Source organism: Anas acuta, chromosome Z (assembly GCF_963932015.1).
Source record: "Anas acuta chromosome Z, bAnaAcu1.1, whole genome shotgun sequence".
NCBI classification, from domain to species: Eukaryota; Metazoa; Chordata; class Aves; order Anseriformes; family Anatidae; genus Anas; species Anas acuta.
In genome coordinates, this window is record NC_089017.1 from 7,135,467 (window position 1) to 7,159,298 (window position 23,832).

The following is a 23,832-nucleotide window of genomic DNA, read 5'->3' on the forward strand; positions in this document are numbered from 1 at the left end:
GAAATTGTGTAGAGGACAACATTTCACCATATTCTCATTAGAATTTTAGAATCGTTAGAAGATTGTAGGTGTTTTTGTTGTTGTTGTTTTTGGTTTTGTTCTTGTTTGTTTTTAAAATCAAAATCCAATAGTTTTTTAGTGAAAAATGTCTCCTGAAACTATTCATACAAATCCTATCTGAACCGGACAACATACATGGCCTCTCAGATACGCAGGAAGATTTTAACTGTGAGTCTGAATGAAATAAGAAGTACAAAAAAAATTATCCAGTGCAGGTTAAAGCTACATGGCTTTTGGGAAGGAAACAAGTCTATATTCTTTTAGCAAATCAATTTTTTTAGCAAAAATCAATTTTTTAGCAAAATCAAATGTTTTATATTAAGTGGCAACAGAAATACATAGTTATTTTACCAGTTCCCATTAAGATCAAACTTTCTAATCTTTAAGAAGTAATCTTGATAGCTGCACTATAAAAAATGTTCAAATCCATTTTGAACAACTCATCCACTCAAGAAGTTGCCTGATTATTTTTTGTAGTTTTTGTTGTTCTTTTTTTTGTTAATTCTGCTTTTTTTTTTTTTTTTTTAACCCCCCAACTCCCTTGAAGAATTGATAGTACTCAGCTTACAGGCATTATGTGAGATTTCCATATCAAAGGCTCTCTTTCCACCTTTGTTTCCTGCAGGTGTTGCTCAAAGAAGAGCGCGGCACACAGTGGAACAGACAGGGACCTGAGGGTGCTAACTGCACACAGACACCTTTCAACACCTTTGGAGATCCACAAGGGCTTTGAAGAAGCAAAGTGAAAATGTCTGTAAATTCCCAGGAGAGGAGAGCGCAGCCTTTGACTGAAGGATGTCAGACAAAGTATAGTAGTGCAGATTTATGTCTTCACTTTTTATCTTCATCTCCTTTCTCTTTGCACATGGGCTCTTTCATTTTTACCACACTATTATTCAATGTCAATATGCTACATCTCTAGACATGAGGTATGTACAATGCTAGGGATGCTAGAATATTAAATTCCATCCTGTTCAGAACTTTCTAAATTATGATTTTTCTTAAAACCTTCTCTCTATGTCTTGCTCTAAGACATGCCCTTAGCTTTAAGCATTAACAAAAAGACCACAGTTTGGGGGTGAGTTCTTCAAGTGGTCAATAAACTCTGTTGCAAAGCAGTCACCGTACAAGGGCAGATGAATAAGCATATGAAATCATTTTTATAAACACTTATCCATAGCTGAAAAGAACACAAGTTCAACCATAGACTAAATAAAGGAAAGGTTGAAGAGTGACTCAGCTAATAAGAGTTAAAAAAACAAAAAAAAACAAAAAAAACAAAAAAAAACACAGTAAGACAGAGGAAATCAACATGTCTTTCTGAAAAGTGACCATCATCCTATCAGTTTTGGGATAGATCTAATAAAAGACTTGGCTTTTATGCAGGAGAAGCTTCTCACATAACCAATGTCCAACCTTACCAGGCTGTACCGAAATTCTGGAGAGGACACAGGACACATGCCCTACAAGCATAGACCTCCAGGATATGGCTGCAAGCCATATAACAGGTTTATAATAACAGGTTTCTCCTTGGCATTGGGAGGACTGCATCTCATCCCTGAAAGACACAGTGACCTCAGTCTCCATGGGCATGGGAGCCTTTGTTCCTTCCACAATGATCTGGGCTTTCCAGCAGTCTGCACAGGCTCCTGACTGTCTTCATCAACATGGGAGCTGGGTACAAATTGTTCAGGATTCGCATGTAGTTCCAGAAAGGGAGGTCCATCTCCTGCCTTCCAGGCAGTGAAGCAGCAATGTTCCTAAAAATTCCTTTCTTATGATCACTTACAGCACTGGGGGCTCTGGTATGCTTTGTCACCAGATGTATAGCTTGCTCTATTCAGATCACAGAATCACAGAATTTCTAGGTTGTAAGAGACCTCAAGATCATCGAGTCCAACCTCTGACCTAAGATGCAGCAGACTGGTTGTTTTGGGCAGCAAAATATCACAGCTCTACCTGACAATTTACTGCAAGATCTTACTATTAATCTACAAAACTAAAAAGCAATAGTTTACTCAATACAGTAAGTGAACCTCATCCCCTGGTCTAATTCTCTTTGCTGAAATGAATAAGGGAAGGATTTAGAAAAGCTCTGTGTCCCTAAGTACACTAGTCACTCGGTATCCACAATCTCTTCTTACACATACAATTTCGGTTACAAATAACCTTAATAAAACTAAGTCTGGATGCTGAAAATGTGAGAGTGAAAATTCACGCACTGTACAGAAAAACTGTTGTAAAACAAGGAAGAAAGGATGAGATTTTAAAACAGAACAGGTAACCAAACCAGCTCTTTTTATGAGCATTTCTGAAACAGACAAAGCTAAACCACACAAATGCTTTCTGAGTGTTAAACGGTGTTCACAAATGAAGCTACTACAGCTATTTAATCATGTACTTCCCATGTTGACACCAAACATCCAAGACACAACAAAAATAAGTACAGGGAAAGAAAACTTGCATCTTTGCAAACTTTAACTTCAACACTCCTGCTGTCAAAATATCAACAATAAAACAGCAGAGTCATATCACTCTAACGCAGAATGAAGCTAAAATTTGTGTTGACTGATGCAGTTAATTAGATGCTGCTGCTAAGTGTATCTGCCACTCATTACCACTTACAATGGAAGGATGGAATGAAAAATGTTCTGGACTACTGGCATCAGGAGGTATACAGAGAACAACGTCACAGGAAATATTTCCTTCTGTTTGAATATTCTCATTTTTTTCCCAAGGGATTAAATCCAAGTCTCTAAGGGACAAATAAATATATAGATCCATGTGATGCTGTTCTAGGAGTACATTATTTCATGTGGCTTGAACTCTCCATGCTCTTTTATCTGTTAATTTTAGTGGCAGGTCCCTCTTATTCTTTTGATAACATCAGTGTGATGGGTGAGAAGAACAAGGTGACTTTTCTACGAATTTAATCTAGCACTTATTAACGTGGCATCTTAAATTAGTTTACCTTGCAGAATAATTCTTCTATTTCTGTTTTATGAAAACAAGTATTTTCTAAAAAAGAATACATCTCACTGTAAAACAAATTCACAGATTAAGGATTCCCAGTAAATTATGTCTATAACTTAATGTCTGTTACCAAATCATTTAAGAATTGCCGACTTCAGGAAATGTAGTTTTGTGAAGCCGTTATGATATGAACAAGAATTTAAACATATGGGCTTTATTAACATTTTTTCTTCTTTTTACATACCTGTATGCAACTTTATTTGCATGAAATGAAGGCAAATGACTAAAAGCAGTATCTTGAAGTATTTGTCTGCTCTTTGTCAGGGCTGACTTATACTCCAGCAAGGTTAACAGAATAGCAGCCAGAAGCTTTTCAATCGGACTGCAAAGATTTTAATTAATGTTCCATAAATTTCATTCAGATTATAATGAAGAAAAATAAACTACTTATATGTTGGTGGTCAGGGGTCACCAGCCTCCTTTAATCAGGAAAAAGAGCAAGGCTAAAAAGCCACAAGAATCTTATTCTTGCAGTATTCGCTAAGTCTGCATGCTGTAGGAAAGCATTTGTAGATACAGCAGCATTCAGTAGAGAAAGAAAATTTCAAAACTCTGGAAGGATACATGCTTTGTAGAGTTTCTTGAAGGTACAGACAGGAGGACAGTTATGAACCAGCAGGAAACTGGCAGCACAGGCCTCTGGAGTGCCTATTTTCTTTTTGAAGAACTACTTAGGACTATATTCCAAATCTTTGGGCAGTCAGAGTGATTTAGATCATAGAATCACAGAATCGTTTAGGTTGCAAAAGTCCTCTAAGATCACCTGGTACAACCTTTAACCTAGAACTGCCAAGTCCACCATTGAACTGAGCACTACCTCTACACATTTTTTTTGAAAACCGCCATGGCTGGTGACTCAAGCACTTCCCTGAGCAGCCTGTTCCAATCCCACACAACACTTTCAGTAAACAAATTTCTCCTAATAGCCAACTTAAACCTCCCCTGGTGCAACTTAAGGCCATTTCCTCATCTTATCACTTAGTGCTTGGGATAAGAAACCAACCCCCACCTCGCTACAACCTCCTTTAAGATAATTGTAAAGTACAATGAAGTCTTCCCTGGCCTCCTCTTCTCCAGACTAAACAACCCCAGTTACCTCAGCCTCTCCTCACGGGACTTGTGTCCCAGGCCCTTCACCAGCTTCGTAGCCCTTCTCTGGACATGCTCCAGGCCCATGGGGTCTCTTCTGTCATGAGGGGCCCAAAACTGGACACACTGTTCGAGATGCAGCCTCACCAAAGCCAAGTACAGACAGACAATCACTTTCCAAGTCCTACTGGCCAAACTATTTCTGATCCAAGACAGGATGCTGCTGGCCTTCTTGGCCACCTGAGCACACTGCTGGCTCATATTCAGCCAGCCATTGACCAATACAACCAGGCGCCTTTTTGCCAGGCAGCTTTCCAGCCAGATGGCAGGTTCACTTACCACATGAGGCAGGACAGGAGAGCAATGCCATCTTAACGCTGTGAGAATTGCAGCCAGCCTCTAGAGAGACTCAAGAGGCAGCTGAAAAGGGCCTTCTACTTCCAGGGAATTAATAAACTTACGTACCCAGAAGCAGGACGGGTGCTGCACCACAAGGACTAGAGAGAGTCATTCCTCCAGGCAGCTTATGCACCCACACATGTATTTAAATTCATAATACTAGCTAAACCCCAGATTGGTGAATGTTAGCAGTTCATTCTTCAAAACAGAATTACTGAGCATAATCACAGCTGATTCAGGGATTATAAACAAACTGGCACACTTCCCTGTGCAAACATTTTATTTCAGAAATGTTGTGCAACTGCTCTTTTATCAGAGGCTGAATCCTCCACGGTACAGATCTGTCTCAGAAGTCCTAAACAAATAAACATTTTGTTCTATTCCTCAGCAGAACCATGAGCTGAGCTACAGCAAAGGAGAGAGGCATATTAGCATAATGTTCTCCTCTGGTCTATAACGTGCTCCTTTCCACCCTGGTCCAACCTTCAGCCAAGATAAAAGTTTCTTGGGGTTTGACCAGGGATAAACAGCTGCAGAGCAGAAAGGGAGGGTTTGGGATTCCCCGTGAGGGAAAACAGGAGGCCTCTTTACTGACTTGCACTCGTGTTCAGCTTCCTGCAAACAACTCAAGATTTCCTTGCCCCTCTCTGGAGAGAACTGACTGCTGCTCCATATATCCAGGATGCACATACTGTTTTTTTTTTGGACTTGCAATAACTGTGTAAGGACTCCCTCCACACAGACATCCTTCACAAAATGTTCTCTGTATTGTCACCATCACCACAAAAGCAGTGTGACCAACATTATTTTGTCTGCTTATGTTCCTCCACACATATGAATCAGAAATGCTGGGTGGGTTTGAAAGCCTCCTCCAGGTCTCCAAGAGCTGACCCACATGCCACAGGAACTCCTCCTGGCTTTTCTCTTCAGCAAATATAGCAGAACAGCCACTTGCATCTCCCTATGCAAAGTCTGGTACAGAACCAGCTGAGACCAGCTGCTCCTGCCTCCTCTTGCAGTGGGATCGGAAGTGAGAGGCAATCAGAGAGGCAGCGCAGAGCAGCTGCAAGATGCCACCTCTCATGTGTTTACTCAGACTGGTGGGTGGTCCCAAAACAGAATGCAGCCTCCCTGTGGGTTGTGACCCTGCTCCAGCTCATATTTTCAGCCTCACAAAGAAAACTCCAAGTTAACAAGAGCTGAGTTTTGATGGATTGCTTTGCAACTGTCTGTGAAAATGTGACTGTTGAACTAAAGCTATTCCACATCACCTACCTGTGTCCTCCTGCTTGGCCTGATCTCTTTGCATTCTTCTGCTCCTCTTGCCCTAACTTCCCCTACTCCCTTCCCAAAATGCCAAACAAATCCCCTCCAAGTACTGTGCAAGACTTCAGTTCAACAGTAGCTCTGATGCACGAGCTGAAGTATCCTGAACTCCTTGTCTTGTTTTTATGTCCGTCTCTCTCTCAGATGTTGGCACGCTCCACTCCACTGCCTCTGCTCTGCTTTGACTTGTGCCGGGTCATGGAAAGCTCAGAAAGTGCTGCTCAGCTAATCCCCCAGGAAAGCTCCAGATATTTGTAACATTCAAAACCAGCAAGCAGACAGTTGTGCCTGTCAGATCTTCTTTGACTTTCTAAATTAATTAGTCACATTCTCCAAGCTAAAATGTTAAATTATGAGGAAATCTTTCAGCTGAGGGCAGCCTTAACTTTGGTTTGTAAGTGGCAGGTTTTGTCAGTTTTATTTGTGTGACCCGGGTGTTATAAAATACAGGACCTTGGGGTATGACTTCAGGTCAAAAGCTTGCACTGAAATCTGCCAGGTCTTAGGTGAACTGTGGAATAAATTCCTTCAAATTACATACTGGGATGAGCCCATTTCTTGAGACAAGGGATGGCTGTAATAGAGAGGCTCTGGAAATATCTAGGGGCCAAAATAGGTCCTCCAAGTTGTGTCAAAACTGCTTAGGTCAACAACAAGTAGGAGCTCTACATCTCCCCAAGCCCATGGGGAGCTTTGCCCTCCATGGAGCTTTTACCCCATTGCCTTCCAGATGTCCTACTGGGTACCATGAATGAACACTATTTATATAAAGAGATTCGCTATAGAAATCATAACTCTTATTGAATAGTTGCTCTGGGGCAGTCTTTTCTGGTTAACTAAGGAATTTCACATTCTCTGCATAAATCTTGCTGTCACAAGGAGGGCTCACAAGAAGTCTAGATAGGCTCTGTAAAGAAACAGAAACTTGCACAGTATTCAGTATTAATTGACTGTCTACAGCTGTCAAATCACCTTGTATATTTAAAATAGTGAGCAAATTTACATTTCATTTTTCATTTTCCCACTGACTTCAGGAAGTCGGTGGCAGTTCTCTTCATCTGAGCTATAATTACTAGAAATAGTAATTTTGTATTTATTTATTTTTTTTTGCACTTGGGCAATATTCGCAGTACACTGGGCTTCCATTTTCTAGATACTTATCTCATTGTTTTCTACACATATAGATTATTTTCAGTTACACCTTAAAAGGCATTATATTTCACCTATCTTTATCACTCTAGGATTTGCTTCATGCTCTCCTAGACAGAAGAGAACAAATACTGATTGTTATCTGTGGGATACCAGATTGGGATAAATGTGTCAAGAGGTTAAACTCAGCAGTGACATCTAGTATAGCTCGTATTTGATGCTATTTAACTATAAAGTTGGCTCCCTTAAGTTAAAGACTGCCTAAAGTTTTCTACAGCAGTTTCTTGACCACTGATGATTCATAAATATCTACAAGACTGTCCATAAAACCTAATATTTCTACACATATGAGTAAGCCAACAATGTAAGAGCCATATAAACAATCACTCAAAGCTTATCTGATGTTTTAGTAGCACATAAATGAAAACTGTACAAAATAGTCATGTTTTTCTCATTCAAACCAATTGATCCTGCAACTAAAAACAGGTTCTAAAACACTATTCTGTATGAGCAATTAGTAATGACTGACACTCTTGACCTACTATGAGTTAGCTGAGAGAGCAGCCATCAAAACACTATTTCAAGCACTCACTTTTGACATTACTACAATGCTTAATTGCTTGTCTCTACAGTTGTAAATTCAAGTGACTGAAAGTGACTAAGAAAGTACTATACCGGCATTCAATGCTGCAGGAAAAATTTCAGTCTGTTACTTTTGTCAAAAAAAAAAAAAAAAAAAAAAAAAAGTAGATTCAGGTCAGCTGAAATGCTTCAAAGCAATTTGTGATACCTTAAGATAAATTCAAAGAAATACCATAAAAGTCAAATGCTTCCCATCAAAATTTTGAAAATTGCTTTTTTGTTGTTGTTTTAATTATGCAACCATTTTCAGCCTAAGTACAGTTCTATTTACTTAAAACAGGCTGAAAAACATAAAAGCTAAAAATGTTTCATTTCATCCTAGAAATTAAGAATGTTCTATTTAAGCCTGAGCAAAATGCTCTTTAATATGAAATCACTTTCTAATTTTGCTTTTGTTTTTCATCACAACAAAATCATGTTTCATAGTTCACCCTAACGTATGTGTCATTTCCCTCTTAAACTCAAATCCCTTTTATTTTCCAGTTTGAGCAATGAACCAAAAGTTTTTGTAGAAAAACCAACCTGCTGGTAGTACCTCTGTAGCTGCATGCAGAAATCATTCATGAAAACTTGCTTCCATATTTCCATAAAGAGAAGCAATCCCAAAATACTTCTCTTTGACCTTCTTAGTTTGAAAGGTTGAAGAGCTCCACTACTCTAGTATAGTATCTTATTCCTAGTTGAATCTCAGCTATAAAACACTGACACCCTGACTTTCTGTGAATGGCACCTTCATTTTTAAGCTGTCCTTGTCAGCATGGCTGTCCCAAGAGTGATGATTCTGACAGGGCACAGAACACCTACCACTAACGTGGTTCCTTCTTTAGACAACATGCTCTTTGTGTATCAAGGACATATAAGGCCACTCCTGAAGCTTTGTGGTGCAAAATGGCACTCCAAACTCCTAACTCCTCTCCTTGACAAAAAAAAAAAAAAAAAAAAAAAAAAAAGGAAAAAAGGAACCCAAAGCTTGCCCCATCAGGCTGTAATCTGTAAGGTGTTGTCTGCTCCAATAAATTAAATATGGTCAGGGAACAAACACACCCAGGCAGTGGAAACAAGTCAACTCAAAAGTGGATGGTTCCTGGCACGGCCTCAGGAAGAGGAAGAGCATGCTCCCAGTCAGTTCCTGAGTGTGGTACAGGTGTGGTTGCAGGCCAGGAATCCCTCTCAGTAGTCAGGATCTGGCCACTACGTTCAAGAGGCTAAGAAAATGTAATGCATGGACACAGGCTGGTCTTTACAACTTGGCAGCAATGCCAAAGAATGCAGACATGTTTCATTTATTAGTGCAGATCTGGTCTCATTGTGTTGGACTAGCAGTTGCCAAGAATACCTACATGACTATGGTGTATGAGTAAACACAAGCTCAGCATTTGCAGATAAAACATAATATTGTAAAACACAGTCGATACAGTTTGGAATACCACCACCAGCATATTTAACAAAATTTGTCGAGCAAATTTAATAAAAAGGAAGCCTACTCATGTTCATCATATAACCTGCCTGCCTTTGTGGTTATTCTATACGCTTACAGTGCTGGACATTAGCTACACATTTTGGCATGCCATCAATACTTTCAATATAATTTTATCATTCAGCTAGCCAAACATGTTCATGATTTGAAGAAATAACAGTTACTAGTTCAGTTTTCAAAATGTATAACTTAAATTACAACATGCTTCAAATATACTCTTTCAAGATGTCAACAGAAAGGTTACTGGATACCCATATACATGGGAATTAGGTAACTTGTTTGAAATCATCCCAACTGGCATCTTCTTACTTTTTGGCAAAATCAACATAAAAACCTTGGCTAGATTTCAAGAAGACATTCACCTGCTTAAAATTCTCCAGATGTGAAAGTAAGTCAAGAATTCAGCTAAAAATATCTTTTCAAGACTGGATTTGAGAGCTCTCCAGCTGAAACATGACAGCTATTCCCACTATAAAGCACTAGGCAGAAATAAATGATTTCATGCCCAAACATGAAACAGGTAAAAACTAAAGAAAAAAAAAAATAGAAATTTGTTCTAGACAGATCTTTGGTTTAGTATTTGAGGAATTGAGTGGTTAAGAAATAATTAGACCCCAGGTCCTCAGTAGCTAAGTAAAAATGTATGAGGATGCATTTACTTACATACATTAATGAAGCAACCATTAAAATACAAATGGAATTATTTCACTGAGCACTGACAATAAGATTTTATGGGTCTTATGACCAACAATTTTACAAGTGGCTCTTATCTGCTGTGAAATCCTCTATGTTTTTGTTTTTGTTTTTTTTTTTTTAAGAGAGGACAGCAAAACAAGAAGAAAATCATCTAGATGACACTCACCAGTTCTCAACATCTTAGCTTAGCTCTCTGTTACTGCAGAAGACAGAACCTCATTTTTCAAAACTAATTTTATGTCAGCCATAGATCTACATGTATCTATCGTAGGTGGTAGCTACGCCTAAGAAAATGCATCACACAATTCTTTAGCAAAACACACGGGGGGTGGGAGAAGGAGCAGGAAGAAAAAATTAAAATGCATATTCTCTAAAAACTAATATCAAGTATTTGGAATGCCCCTTATAACTTTTGAACAACTCTTTTTCAATCATCCAAGGTCAACGCAAGGTCCTTCATGTTCCTTATATAAATCAACAGGCTTTGTTTTAGCACTGCTTTTCAACATTTTATGTAGCTCATGAATATAAACACAATCCTTTTAATCTTTTTTCTTTTCTTCCCTCCAAAATAGTTTCTCACAGTTAACAGGTAGTGTGCACTAACAGGGCTGGAAAGGAGCTTTGGAGCTTAAAAAGTAAGATAGTAATCAGCCCTTTCTAAATACTCTAAAACCTTGTTAGGTTACTAGTGTTCTTGGCTGTTATTAAAACAAAAATGACACAGCAATTTGGTATTTGTATAAGCTATTTAGTATGTTATCACCATTCTTGTGAATTCTGCAATAGCCTCATTCTGCAAGCTCTGCTTCTTCATCGATTAAGGTAAAGGTAAGGTAAGTTTAGACAGAACAAAATGGAAACCAGTGCACAATACTGTATGCATAACTTGCTACCCACAGCAGTCTGGCTGAGACACCTCAGAATTCCTCTCACAGTACCCCTGGAGCCCTGCACTCACAGTAGCACTTGCATCCCTGTGCAACCACTTTAAAATTAGGGAAGCTCATCTCTGCCCTCTATTTTCTGGTGTCAAGCAGCAAGCTAATAACTTATTGCAAATTCAGGGAGTTCTGAAGATGTAGAAGGAACAACTGCCTCAGCTCTTTCTCCTCCTAAGGGTTTAAAACATATTGAAATGGGTCACATTATCAAGACTAGGGAGCAAATAATGCTGACTTGGACTTCCAAAATGATGCGCAGTCCAATGCCCTCCCAGTAAACATCTCAGCTGGCAGGACTGGTGCATGTCTTTTGGTGCAGCATCTCTTTCTTTCTCACTCTCATCTCAGGCAGGCCCAGATCTCTTGGAAATACATTAGAACCAGAGTTGTTTCTATATCAAAACCCATGATTAAATCTAGAAGCATCTCTAAGCAGTGATACAACTTCACCTGCTATATAAAATCCTAGAAATGACATATTGGTTTGAAGACACCAGTACAGTAATACTGATAAAACATTTATCTGAACTAATAGAGCAAATAAATCAGTAACACCATTAACTCTGTAACAAAACTAAATATCTACTGTAACGGACTGCACAAATCCTGATGTTTGATTTCTAATATTATATTAATAGGATTTAAGTTTCAACTGCTTTTTCCCCCTTTCGTCTTTCCTTCCTTTTTTCCTTCCTTCATTTCTTTTCAACAATTCTGAGGAAAACAGTGCTTTTTCCCAATGCACTCAAAACCATTGTGACATATTTCCATTACAAAAGGAATCCAAGGAGCAGTACTAACATGAGCCAATACAGGGGAGCAAGGGTAAAAGCTGGAGAGAATGACTGGATCTAATTCCTTTGCTCATTGGCCATCCTTATAAACACCCAAACCAAACAGGTTCTTCTCTAAAATACTGAAGCCCATTAAATCTTTTTGGCAGCTTCATGCACCTGTCTAAAGACCTTTGGGTTGCGAGGCATGCTGTGGACAGAGGCCAGTAAGTGAACAATTCTAGCAGTTTGTTATATGTGGAAAGCAGTCGTAACAGTTCATACATAGTTGCAGAAATTTTGATTGTTTCCAACAAAAGCCAAACCAAAACAAAACAAAACAAAACAAAACAAAAAAAACAAAAAAAAAAAAAAAAAAAAAAAAAAAAAAACACAAAAACAAAAAACCTCAGTTTAAAGTCCAACTTTTCCAGAGGTACTTTAAGAAATGTGAAGCACCACAACTAAATCGATGCATAATGTCATAATGTCTGTGTTGTGAAAGAGAAATGGATACTCACAGAAAAGGTTTTTGAAGTCACAGTCAAACTATGCCTTTTAATTAGTTTGGTTAAATACAGATTACTAAGGGAAAGAAGAAAAAGACAGTCAGGAATTAATATTGAAAAGAACAGTTCTTTTAATGTTTGAAATGATATCTTCAAGAAATGCTGCATATGCTATAACTTTCTTATCTTTGCGCTTACACAACAGAGTTTATTTGGCCTTCTTCTGGACCAGCTGTTGTTTTTTCCATTCCATTTCCATTGTATCTAAAATATACCAATCCCACTAGTGCTCTCAAAGGAAAAAACACATACTTGCACTTTGAAGGGCCTTCTTGCTCTTGGCCAAGGCCAAATATCTTGTATTTCAGATGACGTTATTAGAGCAATACAGCCTTCAAAGCCTTGGGCCCAATCCTGCTGTGCTTCTGCATCAAATACCAGCAGTGTCAGACTAGCTTTTGTAGGCAAGGACTGCCCTCTAGGCCTGGGCCTACAACAGGGTTGGTTGTTCTGGGAGTTACTGAAAAGAATCATCCTAATATTACATCTTGAAAATCTCAGATGCATACTGCTTTAACTATTTTCTGTTCTTACAAGCAGGACCTGACAACATTTTTCAGTTTCGCGACACTTTGAAGACCATGACGGAGGCTCTCCCATGCCAGCTCTACACACAAGCTTTCAGTTTGCCCGATTACGCCCCAGAACTGGAGGCATCCACACACAGGACACCAGCACAACAACAGAGCAGGGACAGCCCATATCTCAGCTATTCAGGCACCTGTAGCATGAAAAAAAAATCAAAACCTGTCAGGGAAGGTGGTCAACAGCATCTCTGCATGTGAGAAGTTGAGGACTCCTGCCACTGAGCACCCCACATAAGCAGCCCTGTTAGGATAATACTGTCCTGGGGTGATCAGTGACATTATGAGCTCTTCATAAGTGCCACAACCCAGGTGAATGGATATTCATATAATCACAGAATCATAAAGGTTGGAAAAGACCTTCAAGATCATCTGGTCCAACCATATTCCTGGTTTTAGCCAGAGTTTTGAGTGTGAATTTTATTTTTAATTCTTGTTTCTGATCAAACACTAGTTGTCAGATGCAATACAACCTGTGGGAAGTGACGATTATATTAATTTTCTTCCATTTTTGTTGTGTGTAGGATGGAGGTTGACCAGTGACACCAGCTGTAGTTAACTGGACTCACTGTGGTTTGCTGCCAATGGAAAACCATGAAAGAATACTTCACAGGAAAGAATCGGCTTGCACAATCAAATACCAAGACGTTTGAGTGTTTGCTTAGAACCGGGTTTGAGCTTTGAAATTTGCACTCTACTGGAAAGAAAATCAAGGAAAACCCTGTTAACAGACTTAACATTTATTATTTTCTAAAAAAAAAGCTCAGTTTTCATTTGTAGAAAGTTCCCAGTCCTTTCCTTTCCTGTAGTCTTGAGATTTTAAAGGTATGTGCATGGGACCAGAAAAAGAGAAAAATGCAGGAGTGTTTGCCTGAAGACATCCAGTTCAAACACATCATAAAATAATATGATTAATAATAGCCTAAGGAGAGAAAAATATATTAAAAAAATGATGAAGATGATGATGGATAAAATTGGGCTATATCCATCCCTGAGTAAGAGGTTGTTCAGTAAGCCCATCTTTAATGCTAAGGCAATCTCTATTGAAAAACTTTTACCTGTCTGCCAGTGTTACTGGCTGAGGCTTACCAGGAAAGTCCCTTCTTTTTCTGCACTTCCCCATTACCTCCCCAGCAAGCAAAATTTCATTCTTCTTGTACCAGACATCTCCTCAGAGGAACACCTGACTGACAGAAATATTTCACAATGGGGAATGGATGCAACAGGGACTGTAAAAATACCATAAAGCAGATAGTTTTTCAGTGAATATTTTACCTGGAGAATGTCAGGCAAATAATATAGAAAATGTCAGGAATGATCCCTTGCTAAAACTTCTACAGCACCTGAAAGAAGACTTTGATCCACATCCAAATCTCCACAGAGCTGAGGAGAATGCAGACTTGGGGCACAACTGACAACACTGAGGTTCTGAGTAGAAAGAACTTGATCCAGCTTGTTTTAGTCATGAGGTAGGCAAGAAACTTGCTTCTAATTCTAACTTTGGCAGAATGGAAGACTCATACTGAGGCTATTCTTTGTGTTTAAGAAATATTTAAAATGCAAAAATCTATTTCTCTGCAGCTTCAAATCGAACAGTTTTGCAGCTGAGCAAAACCTTAGACAAGACCTTTTTAAAATGAGTGTAAAGCAGAGACAGTATGGAATTAGACTGTTTCTGAAGAAATGAATAAATGACATCAAGGACATTCTATTTTGCACAAAGATTTAACTTTCTGGCAGTGTTCCTTGAGACTGGCCAGGACAGTTTAGAGGAGACCTCTAACCATCTAATTTATGTGTAGAGAGACTTCATCAGTAATTGTTTAAGAACGATTGGAAAATATATAGCTACCTAATTCCATGTTGTTTGCTTAAGTTTAAGTTGAATATTTGCAAGAAAAGCAGAGTCAGTACACAAGAGATTATGACAAGAATTAATATTCTCTTTTATTTTCTTTCATGTAGAAACCTGGACACTCAACAAATGGTTTCACAAAGTCTTCAGTGTAACAGTTAATGGTGGTAGCTAAAAATATTTGCTGTACCTTTTGGCATAGCAGTCTTCTGGCCACTTTTTTGTTTGTTTGTTTTTTAGTGTTTTTTGTTTGGTTGGTTTTTGTTTGTTTGTTTGTTTTTTGTTTGTTTGTTTTTTGTTTTTGTTTTTGCATAAAGTCAGATGCCTACTTTGACTGAACAATTCCTTTTTCTAGAAAAAAAAGTGTGTAATTCTGTATGACCTGTCAGTGAAAAATGCCCCTCCAGTCTGTTATTTTTGCCCAGGCTTTTCAGGAGAGTTCTTTCTACAGAAATAGCATACAGCAAAAAGGCATTACTTATAAAGACACCCTGCAGCAGGTAAACTTTACATAAACCCTGTGAGACTGAGGAAAAAACCTGTAAACCCTACTAAATGTCTTTCATAACAATCAAACCCAGCTAGTTCAGTAGCTCTCTGAATCTGTGTTGAGCCAGATATTTGTTTTCAGATACTGAATGCATGAACAGTTCAGATATAAAGACCTGTGTCAGAAACAATGCCCTGGATCCCCAAAGATGCAGACTACTACCTGCCTAGTGTAATTGCTACTATTAAACAAAACAACCCATACAACTTGATACTGCCAGAAATACACGATGAGACTGATCCCCACAGGCAACCATTGCTAGAGCTGAGAACTCCATCCTATACTCAACAGATAATCAGGAGTGGAGAATGGGATCTGTGCACTCCAGAGCATGCCATCAAGTAATCAGGTGAGGAGCAAGGTAAGTCCACATATAGCCTCACTTCTACACACTAAAGATAGAGCTTACAGTTTGCTCTACAAAATGACTGAAATAGTGGAGGATAAGAATAATCTTACAACCTCCTAAGTTATGCAGTACCCTCTGTCCCCAGTTAATCGTAAGTTAAAATCAATGAAAGAAGTAAGACAATCTCCTTTTAACTATAATTCACCTAGAGGACTCTCTTCAATTATTCAAAATGCATCCAAGTTCAAGCAGATGTTGGGAACATGGAGTGAAGAACACTATACCCAAGCAAGGAGTGGACAAGCTGTGAGGACACCGTGTTTCCTGCAGAATAAACAGGTGTCCAAGCATTACAAGCCTCTCACAGTTTAAGTGGGTCACATATAACAGAAGGCTACCAGAGGCTCATCAGGGACATGCAGACTTTGGAGAAACTAACTGAGAACATTGAGCTCGTATCAGTGCATTAGCCCCACAGCACAAGCCCAGCACTTCTCAGAAGAATTAGAAGTCTGTGATCTGCCCAGAAATAATAAGGTAATTGTAGATTCTTCTTAGAAAGTTCACAGAGAGTTCAATATGACTGGGAAGTTTGGCACTAACCACACTGAAGGCTGAACAGCTTTGCCAATACTACTCTATTAATGAGACAACGGTTAGAGCAAGTTTTCAAACTCTTGTAACAAATCTATTCCCCAATGCAGCTTTCTCTGTTGATTATTTCAATTGTGCAAATAAGGTTTAAAATTGTTCATGGCTAATATTTCTCTACAAAAGAGAAAGGAATGATGGCATGTGAAATGTTACAGTTTAATTTTCAACTGTATTGCTCCCCAAATCAATACTGCAGCAATTTAACATTTATATTAGCAAATCATTTGTTTACCAAATCAATATCAATACTTTAAAAGAGGAATAGCATCACACACAGTTTGACAAGGAAAACTGTAGGCACAGATCAAGAGCAGATTATATTCCTCTACCATGGAACATGGTTAAAAATGCTGACCGTAAGTTCATTCTGCAAACAGACTCCTTAATGTGATGAGAGGTTAAGCAAATTGTTCCAGTGAAGATGAGAGATCACAATTTACCCTTTAATCTACAGGAAAGCAAGCACAGTGCAGCAAATTCTGCCTCTTCCCAGTGGCACAGGATGGAAAAGAAAGACTGCTGAAATGCGATAAAGGAGATTGCCTCCCCCACTATAATTTTGACTTATATTGTTTGAAAAATGTCCTTTCACAGAACGTCAAAATTTGTTCAGTCATTGAATAAGTGTATCATTGTTCCGATACATTTTGGTGGCAACAAGTGACTAGTACCAAGTTATAACAACAATCTCCCATTGCCACTTGTTTTCTCCCTTACCACCAGCACAGTACAAGTACATATGGAAACCACCCTGTTACAGTTGGTAGGATGTACTGAAACACTGAAGGTTAAATTCCATTGGAAAAGAGAAGATGATAAAACCTTTAGGGATTGGGACACCAAGTGCAGGCACTCTGCCAGCATTGAGCTTTCTCTGCCACATTTCACCACAGACTTTGGATCCACTTGGAGAAAGCGCTGGGTTTGATTCTACTGGAGAGGAAGAATTGCATAAAATACAGTATTTTCTTCCATTCTCCTCTACCAATACTTCTACTGCATGTAACTACAGCCTAGGCAGCTCCCAAGGGCAATGCATCCCAAATGTCAGAGAAGACATCTTAGGATAGGATGAATCAGCCTTTGACAATGACTGTTACTCTCCAAGAACTGTAAAACATGCTAGCTTGTAACACATCTAGCTTAAACTAAAGTATTCAACTACTTGGGTATCAAAGTTTAAATGTTTCAGCATTATACAGTGCTGTTACAACATAAAGTTCAAGTAATACTTTAAGCAGATTCATTGAACATCTGTATGCTAATGAAACTTAGTATCCTTTCCATTGCTTAGCAAGAAGACTACACCTTTTCATTTCTTAGAAAGCCCACTTTTAACAACAGCATTTTTGACAGCAAAGTGTAAGGAACAAAGAAGTCTTCTTAAATTTGTTTGTCAAATGCTAACAACTGCAAGTTAAAGATTTTTTATCTCCCAAGCACAGAACCCAGAGATTTCAGAAACGGAACTCTTCCTTTTTTCTGAAGAAGGAAAGCACAAGACAATGAAAAAAGAAAATCTATCTTATCTCTGATAAGCTGCTAATAAACTCCAAAGAACTGCAGAAAAAAAAGAAAAGAAAAAAAAAAAAGAAAAAAAAAACTTCCAGAAACATTGTTGTGTTGTGGTTTAACCTGTCAGGCAGCTCAGCACCACACTGCCACATGCTCACTACCCCCAAGTGGGATGGGAAAGAGTACTGTAAAAGGTAAAACTGCAAGAACTTATGGGTTGAGACAAAGACAGCTAAATAAGAGAGAAAGACATAAGGTAAAGGAAAAAAGAAAAAAAAAATAAAGAAAGAAATAAAGAAAAAAAAAGAGAAAAAGGGGGAAAAAAGAAAAAGGAAAAAGGAAAAAAATGAAAAAAAAAAAGAAAAAAAAAGAAAAAGAAAAAAAGAAAAAAGAAAAAAGAAAAAAAAAAAAAAAAGAAAAAAGAAAAAAAAAGTGATGCACAACAAAATTGCTCACCACCTACTGACCAACGCCCAGCTAGTACATGCACAGCAATGGCCCCCCTCGCCAACGAGCCCCTATTAACTGTTCAGCACAGCAGCACACGGTGTGGGACATCCCTTCTTCCAGCCTGGGCCTGTTGTCCTGGCTCTTTCCACTCCCAGCTCCTGGTGCACCCCCAGCCTCCTCACTGGCAGAGCCAAACCAGAATCTGAAACATCCTGGGCTCTATGTGAGCACTGCTCTGCAACAACTAACACATCAGTGTGTTATCAGCATTATTCTCATCCTAAACTCAAAACACAGCACCATGCCAGGTACTCAGAAGAAAATTATCATAGAATCATAGAATCATAGAATATCCTGAGTTGGAAGGGACCCTTAAGGATCATCAAGTCCAACTCTTGACACCGCACAGGTCTACCCAAGTTCAGACCATGTGACTAAGTGCACAGTCCAATCTCTTCTTAAATTCAGGCAGGCTCGGTGCAGTGACCACTTCCCTGGGGAGCCTGTTCCAGTGTGCAACCACTCTCTCTGTGAAGAACCCCTTCCTGATGTCCAGCCTAAACTTCCCCTGCCTCAGCTTAACTCCATTCCCGCGGGTCCTGTCGCTGGTGTTAATGGAGAAAAGGTCTCCTGCCTCTCGACACCCCCTTACGAGGAAGTTGTAGACTGCGATGAGGTCTCCCCTTAGCCTCCTCTTCTCCAGGCTGAACAGGCCCAGTGCCCTCAGCCGTTCCTCGTACGTCTTCCCCTCCAGGCCTTTCAAAAAAATTAACTGTATCTCAGCCAAAACTAGGAGAGAAAGAAAGTTAGAAACTTCTGCACCTTTTTCTTGAGCTTGTTTGGGAAAAAAATAATTCTGCTGAGATCAAACAGTTAAAAGTAATTCATAAAATATGAATCAAAATTCATATTATTTTTGCAATTCATCAAAAATAAAATTCACTATTAGAAATAATCAGCTGTGATGTCTGTGTTTCCCAGGTACCCTACCTCTGAAATGCAAAATCTCCTGCTGTCTGCACAAGCAGGCGCTCACTGCTCACAGTTCAATGAAGCCTGTTCCAGAAATGAGATACTCCACATATTCCTGGAGGCTGTTTCTATTGTGGTTCTGGCTTTAAAACAGAGGTCACTCTGTCTATATGTATCCGTTTGCTCTTTTTTCACAGCAAGCACCATTTAAACAGGTTTGTAGAGCATGTTTATAGAAAGGAGAGGGATGCAGGGAGAAAGATGCTCTTCCCTCTGCACTGAATTCAGCTTGGTTATTATAATTCAATATGTGAAGTTACTATTCTAAGAAAAAATAGCCTTTGTGTTTTGGAGAACTATGCAAATTAAGCAGAATAGTAATTGATGTGGTTAAACACAGGATAAACAAATACTGGAAAAATGTCAGCATCATTCTTTGAAAGATATGGAAGTCACACAGCATGTATTGGGTTCTGCCAGCAAGCAGGGCTGCTTACATTGGCCACAATATTCTTCCAAAAAAAGACAGACTATCCTTTGAGAATAAAACAGTGTCCTGGACTTTTTTCCTGCCCTCTTCCAACTGGTTAAACAAAGGACTTCACTGTCAAGAGCCAAGATTAATAGTTTATGCTGTACATTTACAGACAGAAAAAATGAAGAGAATCCTCTGGCAGCTGCAAGTTAATTATCAACAACCAAGACCATTATTCAATAAAATCCTGCCCTCAGACACAACCCATAGGCAGAATAGCACATAACTATCATCTGAAACAGCTTAATAACATTCCAGTCACCTACTAAATGAATTACTACACAAAATATTTCTCAAACTACTTTAAAATAGTTTTGCAGGGATGTTGGTGCTCTTCTCCTTTAGTTCCCTCCACCCCTCTGCTCACCTCTCACAGCACCAGGGTACCACCTCCTCCTCCCTCACTCCAGCTTTATCCCATCACAGCTCCAAGGAAAGAATGCCTTCAATCTAATGGAGAAGCTTCTAAGGTTTGTAACTCCTCTGCAGACAAGGATTTGGAGATTCATGTACAAGTCAAACTAATGCCAAATTCTGATATGTGTGGAGCTCATCTATAGACTGTTTTCAAAACTGTCAAAATGAGGCAAAGCATATGACAACTGCTATATGCCTAAAGCTCCTATGACTTATTCACAGAGATCTATTTTAATACCATAAATCTCTCCTTGCTTAGTTATTTAGTACAGTTTACTGCAGCAATCACTGGGCTACAGTCTGAATAAAACTCAGCTACCCTACCTTTAAACTACTGCAACTTGACCACCTCACCAGACCGAGAAAAAGTCCATCTTTTCATATCCTATCAGTCCCCTTTGTGGTGCTGCCATCTCCTATCACTGCTCAGTTAGGAAGGGCTCCACTGTCATTCACAACTTCACAAAGCTTCTCCACTTTGCAGCTCACAAACAAACACAATACCTTGTGACAGACTGCATTAAAACAAGCAGAAAGATAAAGGAGCAGATCTTCTCTTATTTTGTGAAAGGGGGGTTAATTCATTCTCTTGCGCTGTACCTTGGAGCAGTGGAAAGTTTTTAAGATAGCCTATTTAGAGAAACAAAACAAATCCTCACTTTTCCTCTCCCGCAGGCAAAAATGATCAGAAAAGTTATTTGTAAAGGTCAGGGCAATTTTTCATTTATCATGTTTGCCCCTTCTCACACATTTCAAATATCACTGTAAGACAGCAGCTTGCAATGTACCGTATCATGGTGCTGTTCTTAAGATAAGCACTCAGTTTTGCATGCAGCTAATGACTGAGTCATCCAGCAATTGCCTTAGCAGCAGTGGGAGCATACAGCACATACCTAAGTTCTAATTTACATCATTTATCACAATGATTTTTCTCCAAATATATGGAACTTCAGGATACTGCAAATTATAAATTAATTAACATAATCATTGCAAGAGCACAGGAATGTAACTGATGCAAAAGTATTACTGTATGTAGATTAGAGACAGATGACAAGCAGGGTTGGAACCTGGAGATACATCTGGTCATTGTCACAGTAAAAGCTGTTGTGAGCAAACTGCACAGAGCTTTTTTCTAGAGCTCCCTACATCAAAAAAAAAGGCTAAAAAATACTGTACAGGAGGTAGAGTCCTCACCTTCTCCTTCCTACAGCAATTCCTCTTTTTTGATTTTGCTTATACAAGTATCTTTCTATTCCTTGCCAGACAGACCTGCTAACTCTGACTACATTACTATTATCACCACCAAAATTTTTGCACAGACTCCAACTTTTCCAAGCAAAAATTATCATAGAATCATAGAATAATAGATTCATTAGGGTTGGAAAAGACCTCCAAGATCATCTGGTCCAACCGTCCCCCAGCCACCAATGTCATCCACTAAACCCTGTCCCTAAGCACCACGTCCTTTCCTTGAACACCCCCAGGGACGGTGACACCACCACCTGGGCAACCCATCCCAGTGCCTGACTGCTCTTTCTGAGCAGAAATGTCTCCTCATTTCCACCTTGAACCTCGCCTGGTGCTACTTGAGGCCATTGCCTCGTGTCCTATCGCTAGTTACCTGTGAGAAGAGGTCGACCCCCAGCTCCCCACACCTTCCTTTCAGGTAGTTGTAGAGAGCAATGAGGTCTGCCCTGAGCCTCCTCTTCCCCAGGCTAAACAACCCCAGTTCCCTCAGACCCTCCTCACAGGACTTATGCTCCAGGCCCTTCACCAGCTTTGTAGCCCTTCTCTGGACACACGCCAGGCCCTTGATGTCCTTCTTATACTGAGAGCCCCAAAACTGAACACAGTACTTGAGGTGTGGCCTCACTAGAGGATAGTACAGGGGGATGATCACCGCCCTGGTCCTGCTGGCTGCACTATTCCTGATACAATTACATTTCAACCTGGGCGTATAAACTGTTTCACAAGCATAGTTCTTAGAAATGGCTCAACTGTCTTGGTTTAAGTTCAGAAAACAAGACAAAACAAAAACAGAATCAGAGCTCAAATAAACAAAAGCACACACACTGTATAATGAACCTCAGCCCACAAGCTTAAGATACTTGACTCTGAAAACCAGGTCAAACACAGGATATGGCAGGCAGCTCTTTATCAGTTATTCCCCAGCCCAGCACAAAGTTAGGACTGAGAATACAGAAGAATGGTCATGATGTTGAATCTGTAAAATACAATTTATTTCTACAATTAAATGAGAACTTGGACTTGTTTTCCTTTGAAGTGATCCCAAAAGGCATTAATCTGGGCCATCTGTGGTATCACCGGGTATACCAGACTTCTGCAATGAAACTTAGCATGAAGTGCTTGTGGTGTTGAAAAGAGGGAAGAGTCAACTTGCCACCTTTAAAACTTAATTTATGTACCAAATATTCCCCACACCCTGTGTAGTAAATATATTCAGCAAAGAACTCAAGAATTAACTCACTTTCCATTTTCATTCTGTATTCTACCTCTACAATGAGAAATTGATCTTTAATAATGCCTAATGTAAACAGGAAATGACACTGAAGTCTTTTTCTAGCCCTGTTGAAGAGTTGGCTACAACAGCAGTTGAATAACAGAACATAAAACACTAATTAAGGAGTTAAGGCCACCATAAGAACCAGTGACTATTATATCTTTTCACACAAAGAGCAGAAACATAATGAAGGGAATGCTTTCTTTTCCCAATGCACTTTTTCACACTGATTACTTTTATTACTGTCAAGCAGATTACTGCTTGACCAAAAGCAGGCATAACCTATAAAGGCTGATCAAGTCAGTTAAACACAGAAGCCTAAGTGACAAGTGCATTACTTTTTTAATTCATAAGATGCTCCCTTTGCTAGCCTGAAATATCATGAACATATTATTAGCACAAGGAATAGCTCAATCATATTACAATGAATAACATCAGACAGAGTTAAAATCCAAAAGCCACTTAGAGCAAATTTAGGTAGTCTAAGTCATGAAATCTCAGGGAAGGTATGCTCAATTTGTCCCAGCATCCAGGTACAGTCTTTCTCAGTCTCATTCTTCAATACTTTAAAGGAAGACCCCAAAGATAAAAAGCGAAAAGTAGAAAGAAAATTATCAGACTACACAAAGCAAATACACAGCACAATGCCTGGTATTTTCTATCTTCTCTCCACACTTAAAATTACCGCTTATAGACATTATTCCATGCACAAAAGAAAAATGGAGGACAGTAGACTAGAACAGTTCATCACTCTTCACAGGCAAATCTAAACAAATTCCTCTCATTTATCCCAGTAATCAGCAAAGGAAATGAAAAAGCAAGGAGATACTTTAGATCTGTTAAAATAGACACCAATATTAGATATTCATGGCTTATCAACTTAAGGTTTAGTTATCTAAAAAGTCGATATATTTTTATTTGATGAAAAACAATAAGAAACACCATTGATACTAATTCTTATGGCTTCCCCTTACCCTTACCTATGTATTATCACAGAAGATCGAGTATCTCCCCACTAGCCCCCAGGCTTCTGGTTTCCACCAGCAGTTTCACACTGCCCTTACCCAGCAAGAAACAAGTGCTATCCAGGTCTACAACCAGAAGCACAGGGGGGCTGAGTTGTTGTCTGCTTCTTTAAATTTTCAATTCACATCACACAGCAATAGAACTGCAGCAGCAGTCATGACTGAGAATTAAAAATTCCAACATATCCTTCCTTCTTTTGCACCCTCAGAAAAGAACCAACTATTATTTAACCATTAACCCTTGAAAA

General features: G+C 39.1%; 1 protein-coding gene across 3 annotated transcripts in view; it reads right to left on the reverse strand.

Annotated features, from left to right (window-relative positions):
• ADAMTS12 (ADAM metallopeptidase with thrombospondin type 1 motif 12) overlaps window positions 1–23,832 on the reverse strand; it is a 172,173-nt gene that overhangs the window by 79,912 nt on the left and 68,429 nt on the right. The gene's annotated exons all lie outside the window — the stretch shown is intronic.